The sequence below is a fragment of the Salvelinus sp. IW2-2015 genome, linkage group LG23, assembly GCF_002910315.2.
Source record: "Salvelinus sp. IW2-2015 linkage group LG23, ASM291031v2, whole genome shotgun sequence".
NCBI lineage: Eukaryota > Metazoa > Chordata > Actinopteri > Salmoniformes > Salmonidae > Salvelinus > Salvelinus sp. IW2-2015.
The window spans coordinates 18,837,468-18,847,378 of NC_036863.1; positions in this window are offsets into that span (position 1 = coordinate 18,837,468).

Here is a 9,911-nt window from a genome sequence, read left to right on the forward strand (position 1 = left end):
TGCGGCCATATATATTGGCATCTTTGCACTTAAAAAATAAACATTTTTCGATTTATTCTAAAATAAATAGAAATTGATTATTGAATTTTCTCGTTATTGGATTTTCAACATTACAGAAATAAATATATTTTTGTGAAACATTTATTGAAATTCTCAAACAATCAAACATGGGGAGTTTTGATAATGCTGTGGGGTTGCTTTGCTCTCTCTGGTACTAAGTCAGCAGATTATCTACGGTGAGATCATAAAACAGCAGTTGATGGAGGGCACCCCTCAAACATTGAAGAATTAGAACAGTTTGCTGGTAAAAAAAAAGTGGGCCAAATCACAAAGGTGTAGCAAGCTCATTGATGGCTACAATAAGTGTTTGTTTGCAGTTATCATGGGAAAAGGCTGTGTAACCAAGTACTAGCTCCGGGGTGCCAATAATTATAATTTTGTCCATGCCATTTGTCTCCATTACAACTTAAGTTTACAAAAATACAATTGGTTCTGCAATGTAGAAACTCCAATAACAAGGTGTGGTGACCAAATGTTTTATTCATTATTATTTCAAATAATTTTTAGAAGAAATTGGGAATTATTTAAGAAAGGCGCAAGGATGGCAATTTATTTCACATCAATTTTAACTTAAAAATGCCTCATGAGCTTTAGTTCAACAGTCATACCCAAACAGAACCCAAAATATAGCCTAAGCTTGTTTTACTCCAATGTTTGTGAACAAAATAAATGTAAACAGATTCTGTATAGACTCAAAACAAGCTTAAAACTATAATTTTGATATAATGGTCAGTACTTACATCCATAGCTCTGTCTATGAATTTGAGTGGTTGCATTACTCCAGCCCCATCCCTCAGCTTTTTACCGAAACAGTGGTGGGGGCAACGCTTTGTTATTGTTTCAACAGCGGTTTTGCCCCTTTAAAGGCAAAAGCTTGGGAGACTTGGCTTGATCCTGCCTTGAAAAACATATTCCACAGCCCTTGCACATTAAAAATGACATCCCATTTATTGTGACAATGTAACCAACTCCCCTACTTGACGCATGATTTCTTTATTGGTCATTGCTCAACAACTAATGCTTGTTGGGCATGTTGGCATAAGATGATGCATTAGCATCACCCAGGAGAGGAGTGAGCGTAAGGTTAGCCTTAAAAAAATAACTCCATTCCTTTCCATAATAGCAATATTTTGTTATATTTAGTGTAGTTTTCCTAGTCAGACTTTGAACATCAACATCATGCATGTTGCTCAGTACAGAGCACCCTAACCTCACCTATTGATACCAAAGCCAACACACAATCGATGGTCTCTGTTATGACAATAAACATATAACAACTCTTATGCAAAATACTCTGAATGGTCAAAGCCACAGTGTTACAGAGTTTCAATTAGGCTTACTTTCAGTCCCTCCGAGAGCGGCAATTACGCAAGGCAAATATGATACACACTCAAAATGCATCAACTCATTGCATCTGAATTAATTAGACTGGTTAAATCCTAAACAGAAAGCAATAGGGATATTTCCCCCCTTTACACATCAACCGTAGGGAGAATGTTTATGTCGAGGCAACCAGGCAGATATAAACTCAATTGAACTCCCAATAGGCACACATACACCATACACACTTACTGTGTGTGTGTGTGTGTGTGTGGTGTTGTGTGCTGGTGTGTGTGTGATGTTGCTGTGTGTGTGTGTGTGTGTGTGTGTGTGTGTTTGTTCATTCCTGCGTTTGTGCATGCACATATGCTTAACAGGTTGAGGGAGGTCCGGAAGCAACAGGGATGGTTTCTCCCAGTAAACTCTGTCTGAGCTGGTTTGTGAATGCACTCGAAGACTCCCTCAATTAATGTCAGCCCATACCTTAATAGGCTGTGGCAGCTCTCACAACAGCTCCCTGACTAAAGTGGACACTGTACTCACCCCTTGCTCGGTTACCCCTCAGTCCCCCCAACCTCCCATAGAGTTTCTCTCTAGGGTACAGGACTTGTTTATGCCACTCGTTCTGCGTGGCATTCTCTGGAGGCGTTGTGTGGGCTCTAGTCAAAATTATTTCATTTTCCCTATTACGCCCACAGCATCTTAATGTCAGCAGGGATGTGCCAGTTACGTAACATGTAGCACACTCACGATGGGATGTTTAAAACATGCAGATGGGCACCAAATTGGGGATTAGCAAGCAAGAGAACATCAGCCAGAGAAAGGGAGACTGAGTGAGATGGACTATATGCTGTGCTACAGCCCCCTGTCTTTGGGGCACAGGGGCTTATGTTAATTTGATACGGCTCTCGTGAATTTGACATTGATCGGCCCTGCCCCTTCCTCTCCTCAAATTCAGTTCTAACCCAAACCACTCACCAGATAGACCCTGCTAAAAGATCAAAGGCGGATAACTGTCTGGACAGAACATCACAGCTTCTCCCTGTGTTGCCTTTCAACTGACCCTGTCTTTCTTTGGGCCTTCACTTGACTGAACCCCCCTCCCCCAACAACCCCTACAGGGGCATTTGATAGGGCTAATAAGCAACATAAACAATCGCACGCGCACACATTGTTTTCACCTGATCCCATACTGTGAATAGTTGAAGGGAAAATAAATATGAAATATTTCTGCCTTAATTAAACATCAAACATTCACCTGACTTAAACATCAAACATTCACCTGACTTAATGCCCCTATACTGTACATAGGAAAAAGGCAAATATGCTTTCATAGATCAAATTTATCATTCAACTATGAAATATAGCTGATGATTTTTATGGTGTGTATGCAAAGGATTGGAGTTGGAGTTAAGCTTCAAGGAAATTGAAGGCCCACCTAATCACTGTGCCAAAACATTTAATTTGCATTGACTGGGTTACTATGGGGAAAATGGTAATTATTCCACACATGGCCACGTTTTATAAGATCACATCAATGTTAGGGTGTGGTAGGTTAAGACTAGAGCAAAATGCTGCATTCATTGTGCTCTAATGTAAGTGAATATCTCAAACCTGAAGTATTTGCTGTTCCTGATCAGTCCATATTTCTAACATTATCAATGCTGCTTTCATGAATTCAAAAAGAGTGTTTCTTCCTAATAAATGTAGCAAAAAAAGAAACGTCCCTTTTTCAGGACCCTGTCTTTCAAAGATAATTTGTAAAAATCCAAATAACTTCACAGATATTCATTGTAAAGGGTTTGAACACTGTTTCGCATGCTTGTTCAATGAACCATAAACAATTAATGAACATGCACCTGTGGAACGGTCGTTAAGACACTAACAGCATATAGACGGTAGGCAATTAAGGTCACAGTTATGAAAACTTAGGACACAAAAGCCTTTCTACTGACTCTGAAAAACACCAAAAGAAAGATGCCCAGGGTCCCTGCTCATRTGCGTYAACGTGCCTTAGGCATGCTGCAAGGAGGCATGCGGACTGCAGATGTGGCCAGTGCAATAAATTGCCATGTCTGTACTGTGAGACGCCTAAGACTGCGCTACAGGGAGACTACAGGGAGACAGGACGGACAACTGATCGTCCTCGCAGTGGCAGACCACGTGTAACAACACCTGCACATATCGGTACATCTGAACATCACTATGATCACTTGGCTACATAGCTGATGCCTGCTGGACTGTTCATTACTCCATTTTGTTTATTTTATATATCTGTCGGCCCCAGCCTCAAACTCAGGCCCTGTGTGTAGTTAACTGACCCTCTCTGCCCATTCAATGCCATTTTACCTGTTGTTGTCTTAGCTGATTAGCTGTTGTTGTCTTACCCGTTGTCTTAGCTATCTCTCCCAATCAACACCTGTGATTGCTTTATGCCTCGCTTTATGTCTCTCTAATGTCAATTTGCCTTGTATACTGCTGTTTAGGGTAGTTATCATTGTTTCATTTTACTGCGGAGCCCCTAGTCCCACTCAACGTGCCTCAGATACCTCTTTTGTCCCATCTCCCACACATGCGGTGACCTCATTTAGCATAACTAGTGCCTCCAGAGATGCAACCTCTCTTATTGTCACTCAATGCCTAGATTTACCTCCACTGTACCCGCACCCTACCATACCCCTGTCTGTACATTATGCCCTGAATCTATCCTACCACGCCCAGAAATCTGCTCCTTTTATTCTCTGTCCATGTCGCACTAGACAACCAGTTTTAATAGCCTCCTCTGTTCCTCGGGTGATGTAATGGCTAACTCAGGCCCTGTGTGTCCCCAGGCGCTCTCATTTGTTGACTTCTGTAACCATAAAAGCCTTGGTTTCATGCAATTTAACATCAGAAGCCTCCTGCCTAAGTTTGTTTTACTCACTGCTTTAGCGCACTCCGCCAACCCTGATGTCCTTGCCGTGTCTGAATCCTGGCTTACGAAGGCCACCTAAAATTCTGAGATTTCCATCCCCAACTACAACATTTTCTGTCAAGATAGAACTGCCAAAGGGGAGGAGTTAGCCTGCAAAGTTCTGTCATACTTTCCAGGTCTATGCCCAAACAGTTCGAGCTTCTAATTTWAAAAATGAATCTCTCCAGAAATAAGTCTCTCACTGTTGCTGCCTGTTYTAGACCCCCCTCAGCWCCCAGCTGTGCCCTGGACACCATATGTGAATTGATTTCCCCCATCTATCTTCAGAGTTCATTCTGTTATGTGACCTAAAAGGGGATATGCTTAACACCCCGGCCGTCCTACAATTTAAGCTAGATGCCCTCAATCTCACACAAATTATCAAGGAACCCACCAGGTACAACCCTAAATCCGTAAACATGGGCACCCTCATAGATATTATTCTGACCAATTTGCCCTCCAAATACACCTCTGCTGTTTTCAATCAGGATCTCAGCAATCACTGCCTCATTGCCTGCATCCGTTATGGGTCCGCGGTCAAACGACCACCCCTCATCACTGTCAAACGCTCCCTAAAACACTTCTGTGAGCAGGCCTTTCTAATCGACCTGTCCTAGGTATCCTGGAAGGATATTGACCTCATCCCGTCAGTAGAGGATGCCTGGTTGTTCTTTAAAAGTAATTTCCTCACCATCTTAAATAAGCATGCCCTATTCAAAAAATGTAGAACTAAGAACAGATATAGCCTTTGGTTCACTCCAGACCTGACTGCCCTCGACCAGCACAAAAACATCCTGTGGTGTACAGCCCTAGCATCGAATAGTCCCCGCGATATACAACTTTTCAGGGAAGTCAGGAACCAATACACACAGTCAGTTAGGAAAGCTAAGGCTAGCTTTTTCAAACAGAAATTGGTATCCTGTAGCACTAATTCCAAAAAGTTTTGGGACACTGTAAAGTCCATGGAGAATAAGAGCACCTCCTCCCAGCTGCCCACTGCACTGAGGCTAGGAAACTGTGTCACCACCGATAAATCCACGATAATCGAGAATTTCAATTTCTCTACGGCTGGCCATGCTTTCCTCCTGGCTACCCCAACCCCGGCCAACAGCTCTGCACCCCCCGCAGCTACTTGCCCAAGCCTCCCCAGCTTCTCCTTCACCCAAATCCAGATAGCAGATGTTCTGAAAGAGCTAAAAAAAAAACTGGACCCGTACAAATCAGCTGTGCTACACAATCTGGACCCTCTCTTTCTAAAATGATCTGCCGCCATTGTTGCAACCCCTATTACTAGTCTGTACAACCTTTCTTTCGTATTGTCCGAGATTCCTAAAGATGGGAATGCTGCTGCGGTCATCCCCCTCTTCAAAGGGGGTCTACCCAAACTGTTACAGACCTACAGTTGAAGTCGGAAGTTTACATACGCCTTAGCCAATACATTTAAACTCAGTTTTTCACAATTCCTGACATTTAATCCTAGTAAAAATTCCCTGTTTTAGGTCAGTTAGGATCACCACTTTATTTTAAGAATGTGAAATGTCAGAATAATAGCAAAGCTAATGATTTATTTCAGCTTTTATTTCTTTCATCACATTCCCAGTGGGTCATGGTTTACATACACTCAATTAGTATTTGGTAGCATTGCCTTTAAATTGTTTAACTTGGGTAAAATGTTTCGGGTAGCCCTCCACAAGCTTCCACAATAAGTTGGGTGAATTTTGGCCCATTCTCCTGACAAAGCTGGTGTAACTGAGTCAGGTTTGTAGGCCTCCTTGCTCGCACATGCTTTTTCAGTTCTGCACACAAATTTTCTATAGGATTGAGGTCAGGGCTTTGTGATGGCCTCTCTAATACCTTGACTTTGTTGTCCTAAGCCATTTTGCTTTGGAAGTATGCTTGGGGTCATTATCCGTTTGGAAGACCCATTTGCGACCAAGCTTTAACTTCCACACTGATGTCTTGAGATGTTGCTTCAATATATCCACGTAATTTTCCTGTCTCATGATGCCATCTATTTTGTGAAGTTCACCAGTCCCTCGTGCAGCAAAGCACCCCCACAACATGATGCTGCCACCCCCGTGCTTCACGGTTGGGATGGTGTTCTTCGGCTTGCAAGCGTCCCCCTTTTTCCTCCAAACATGGCCAAACAGTTCTATTTTTGTTTTCATCAGACCAGAAGACATTTCTCCAAAAAGTACGATCTTTGTCCCCATGTGCAGTTGCAAACCATAGTCTGGCTTTTTTATGACGGTTTTGGAGCAGTGGCTATTTCCTTGCTGAGTGGCCTTTCAGGTTATGTCGATATAGGACTTGTTTTACTGTGGATATAGATACTTTTGWYCTTGTTTCCTCCAGCATCTTCACAAGGTCCTTTGCTGTTGTTCTGGGATTGATTTGCACTTTTGCCACCAAAGTACAGGAAGGAGACAGAACGCGTCTCCTTCCTGAGCGGTATGCCGGCTGCGTGGTCCCATGGTGTTTATACTTGCGTACTATTGTTTGTACAGATGAACGTGGTACCTTCAATTTGGAAAATGCTCCCAAGGATTAGCCAGACTTGTGAAGGTCTACAATTTTATTTTTCTGAGGTCTTGGCTGATTTCTTTTGATTTTCCCATGATGTCAAGCAAAGAGGCACTGAGTTTGAAGGTAGGCCTTGAAATACATCCACAGGTACACCTCCAATTGACTCAAATTCTGTCAATTAGCCTATCAGAAGCTTCTAAAGCCATGACATAATTTTGGGGGAATTTTACAAGCTGTTTAAAGGCACAGTCAACTTAGTGTATGTAAACTTCTGATCCACTGGAATTATGATACAGTGATTATAAATTAAATAATCTGTCTGTGAACAATTCTTTGGGGAATTTTTTTTAGAATTTTTTTGGGGGGGGAAATGACTTGTGTCATGCACAAAGTAGATGTCCTAACCGACTTGCCAAAACTATAGTTTGTTAATAAGAAATTTGTGGAGTGGTTGAAAAAAGAGTTTTACTGACTCCAGCCTGTGTCTGTAAACCTCCGACTTCAACTGTATATCCATCCTGACTTGCCTTTCTAAAGTCTTCAAAAGCCAAGTTAACAAAATGATCACTGACCATTTCGAATCCCACCTTCTCCGCTGTGCAATCCGGTTTCCGAGCTGGTCATGGGTGCACCTCAGCCACGCTCAAGGTACTAAACGATATCATAACCGCCATCGATAAAGACAGTACTGTGCAGCCGTCTTCATTGACCTAGCCAAGGCTTTCAACTCTGTCAATCACAGTATTCTTATCGGCAGACTCAATAGCCTTGGTTTCTCAAATGACAGCCTCGCCTGGTTCACCAACTACTTCTCAGACAGAGTTCAGTGTGCCAAATTAGAGTGCCTGTTGTCCGGACCTCTGGCAGTCTCTATGGGATGTACCACAGGGTTCAATTCTCGGGCAGACTCTTTGCTCTGTATATATCAATGATGTCGCTCTTGCTGCGGGTGATTCCTTGATCCACCTCTACGCAGACGACACCATTCTGTATACATCTGGCCCTTCTTTGGACACTGTGTTAACAAACCTCCAAACGAGCTTCAATGCAATACAACACTCCTTCCGTGGCCTCCAACTGCTCTTAAACGCTAGTAAAACTAAATGCATGCTCTTCAACCGATCGCAGCACCCGTCTGCCCGACTAGCATCACTACTCTGGACTGTTCTGACTTAGAATAGGTGGATAACTACAAATACCTAGGTGTCTGGCTAGACTGTAAACTCTCCTTCCAGACTCATATTAAGCATCTCCAATCCAAAATTAAATATAGAATCGGCTTCCTATTTCGCAACAAAMCCTCCTTCACTCACACTGCCAAACATACCCTCGTAAAACTGACTATCCTACCGATCCTCGACTTCAGCGATGTCATTTACAGAATAGCCTCCAACACTCTACTCAGCAAATTGGATGCAGTCTATCACAGTGCCATCCGTTTTGTCACCAAAGCCCCATATACCACCCACCACTGCGACCTGTATGCTCTCATCAGCTGGCCCTCACTACATATTCGTCGTCAGACCCACTGGCTCCAGGTCATCTATAAGTCTTTGCTAGGTAAAGCTCTGCCTCATCTCAGCTCACTGGTCACTATAACAACACCCACCCGTAGCACGCACTCCAGCAGGTATATCTCACTGGTCATCCCCAAAGCCAACACCTCCTTTGGCCGCCTTTCCGTCCAATTCTCTGCTGCCAATGACTGGAACGAATTGCAAAAATCACTGAAGTTGGAGACTTATATCTCCCTCACTAACTTTAAGCATCAGCTATCTGAGCAGCTTACCGATCGCTGCAGCTGTACACAGCCCATCTGTAAATAGCCCATCCAACTACCTACCTTATCCCCATATTGTTTTTATTTACTTTTTGTTGTTGTTGCTCTTTTGCACACCAGTATTTCTACTTGCCCATCATCATCTGCACATCTATCACTCCAGTGTTAATTTGCTGAATTGTAATTACTTCGCACTATGGCCTATTTATTGCCTTACCTCCTTACTCCATTTGCACACATTGTATATAGATTTTTCTGTTGTGTTATTGACTGTACGCTTGTTTATCCCACTTGTAACTCTGTGTTGTTGTTTATTGTCGCACTGCTTTGCTTTATCTTGGCCAGGTCGCAGTTGTCAATGAGAACTTGTACTCAACTGGCCTCCTGGTTAAATAAATGTGGGGGAAAAAATGGAAAGAAAAACCTGCGGGACAGGTACAGGATGGCAACAACACCTGCCCGAGTTACACCAGGAAGGCTCAATCCCTCCATCAGTGCTCAGACTGTCCACAATAGGCTGAGAGAGGCTGGACTGAGGGCTTGTAGGCCTGTTGTAAGGCAGGTCCTCACCAGACATCACCAGCAACAACGTCGCCTATGGGCACAAACCCACAGTCGCTGGACCAGACAGTACTGGCAAAAAGTGCTCTTCACTGACGAGTCGCGGTTTTGTCTCACCAGGGGAGATGGTCAGATTCTCGTTTATCGTCGAAGGACTGAGCGTTACACCGAGGCCTGTACTCTGGAGCGGGATCGATTTGGAGGTGGAGGGTCCGTCATGGTCTGGAGCGGTGTGTCACAGCATCATTGGACTGAGCTTGTTGTCATTGCAGGCAATCTCAACACTGTGCTTTACAGGGAAGACACCAGATACTGACTGTTACTGACTGTTACATTATTCAATTTCTGTTAGTCACATGTCTGTGGAACTTGTTCAGTTTATGTCTCAGTTGTTGAATCCTGTTATGTTCATACAAATATTTACACATGTTAAGTTTGCTGAAAATAAACACAGTTGACAGTGAGAGGACGTTTCTTTTTTTGCTGAGTTTAGATGAAATTGGCAGGGACAAAAAACACTGGGAGAAAGTGAGCATGGGTACTTTTTTTTAATGTCATTATTTTTACCCCTTTTTCTCCCCCAACTGGTAGTTACAGTCTTGTCCCATCGCTGCAACTCCCGTACAGACTTGGGAGAGGCGAATGTTGCGTCCTCCGAAAAATGACCCCGCCATGCCGCAGTGCGTCTTGACACACTGCTCYCTTAACGCA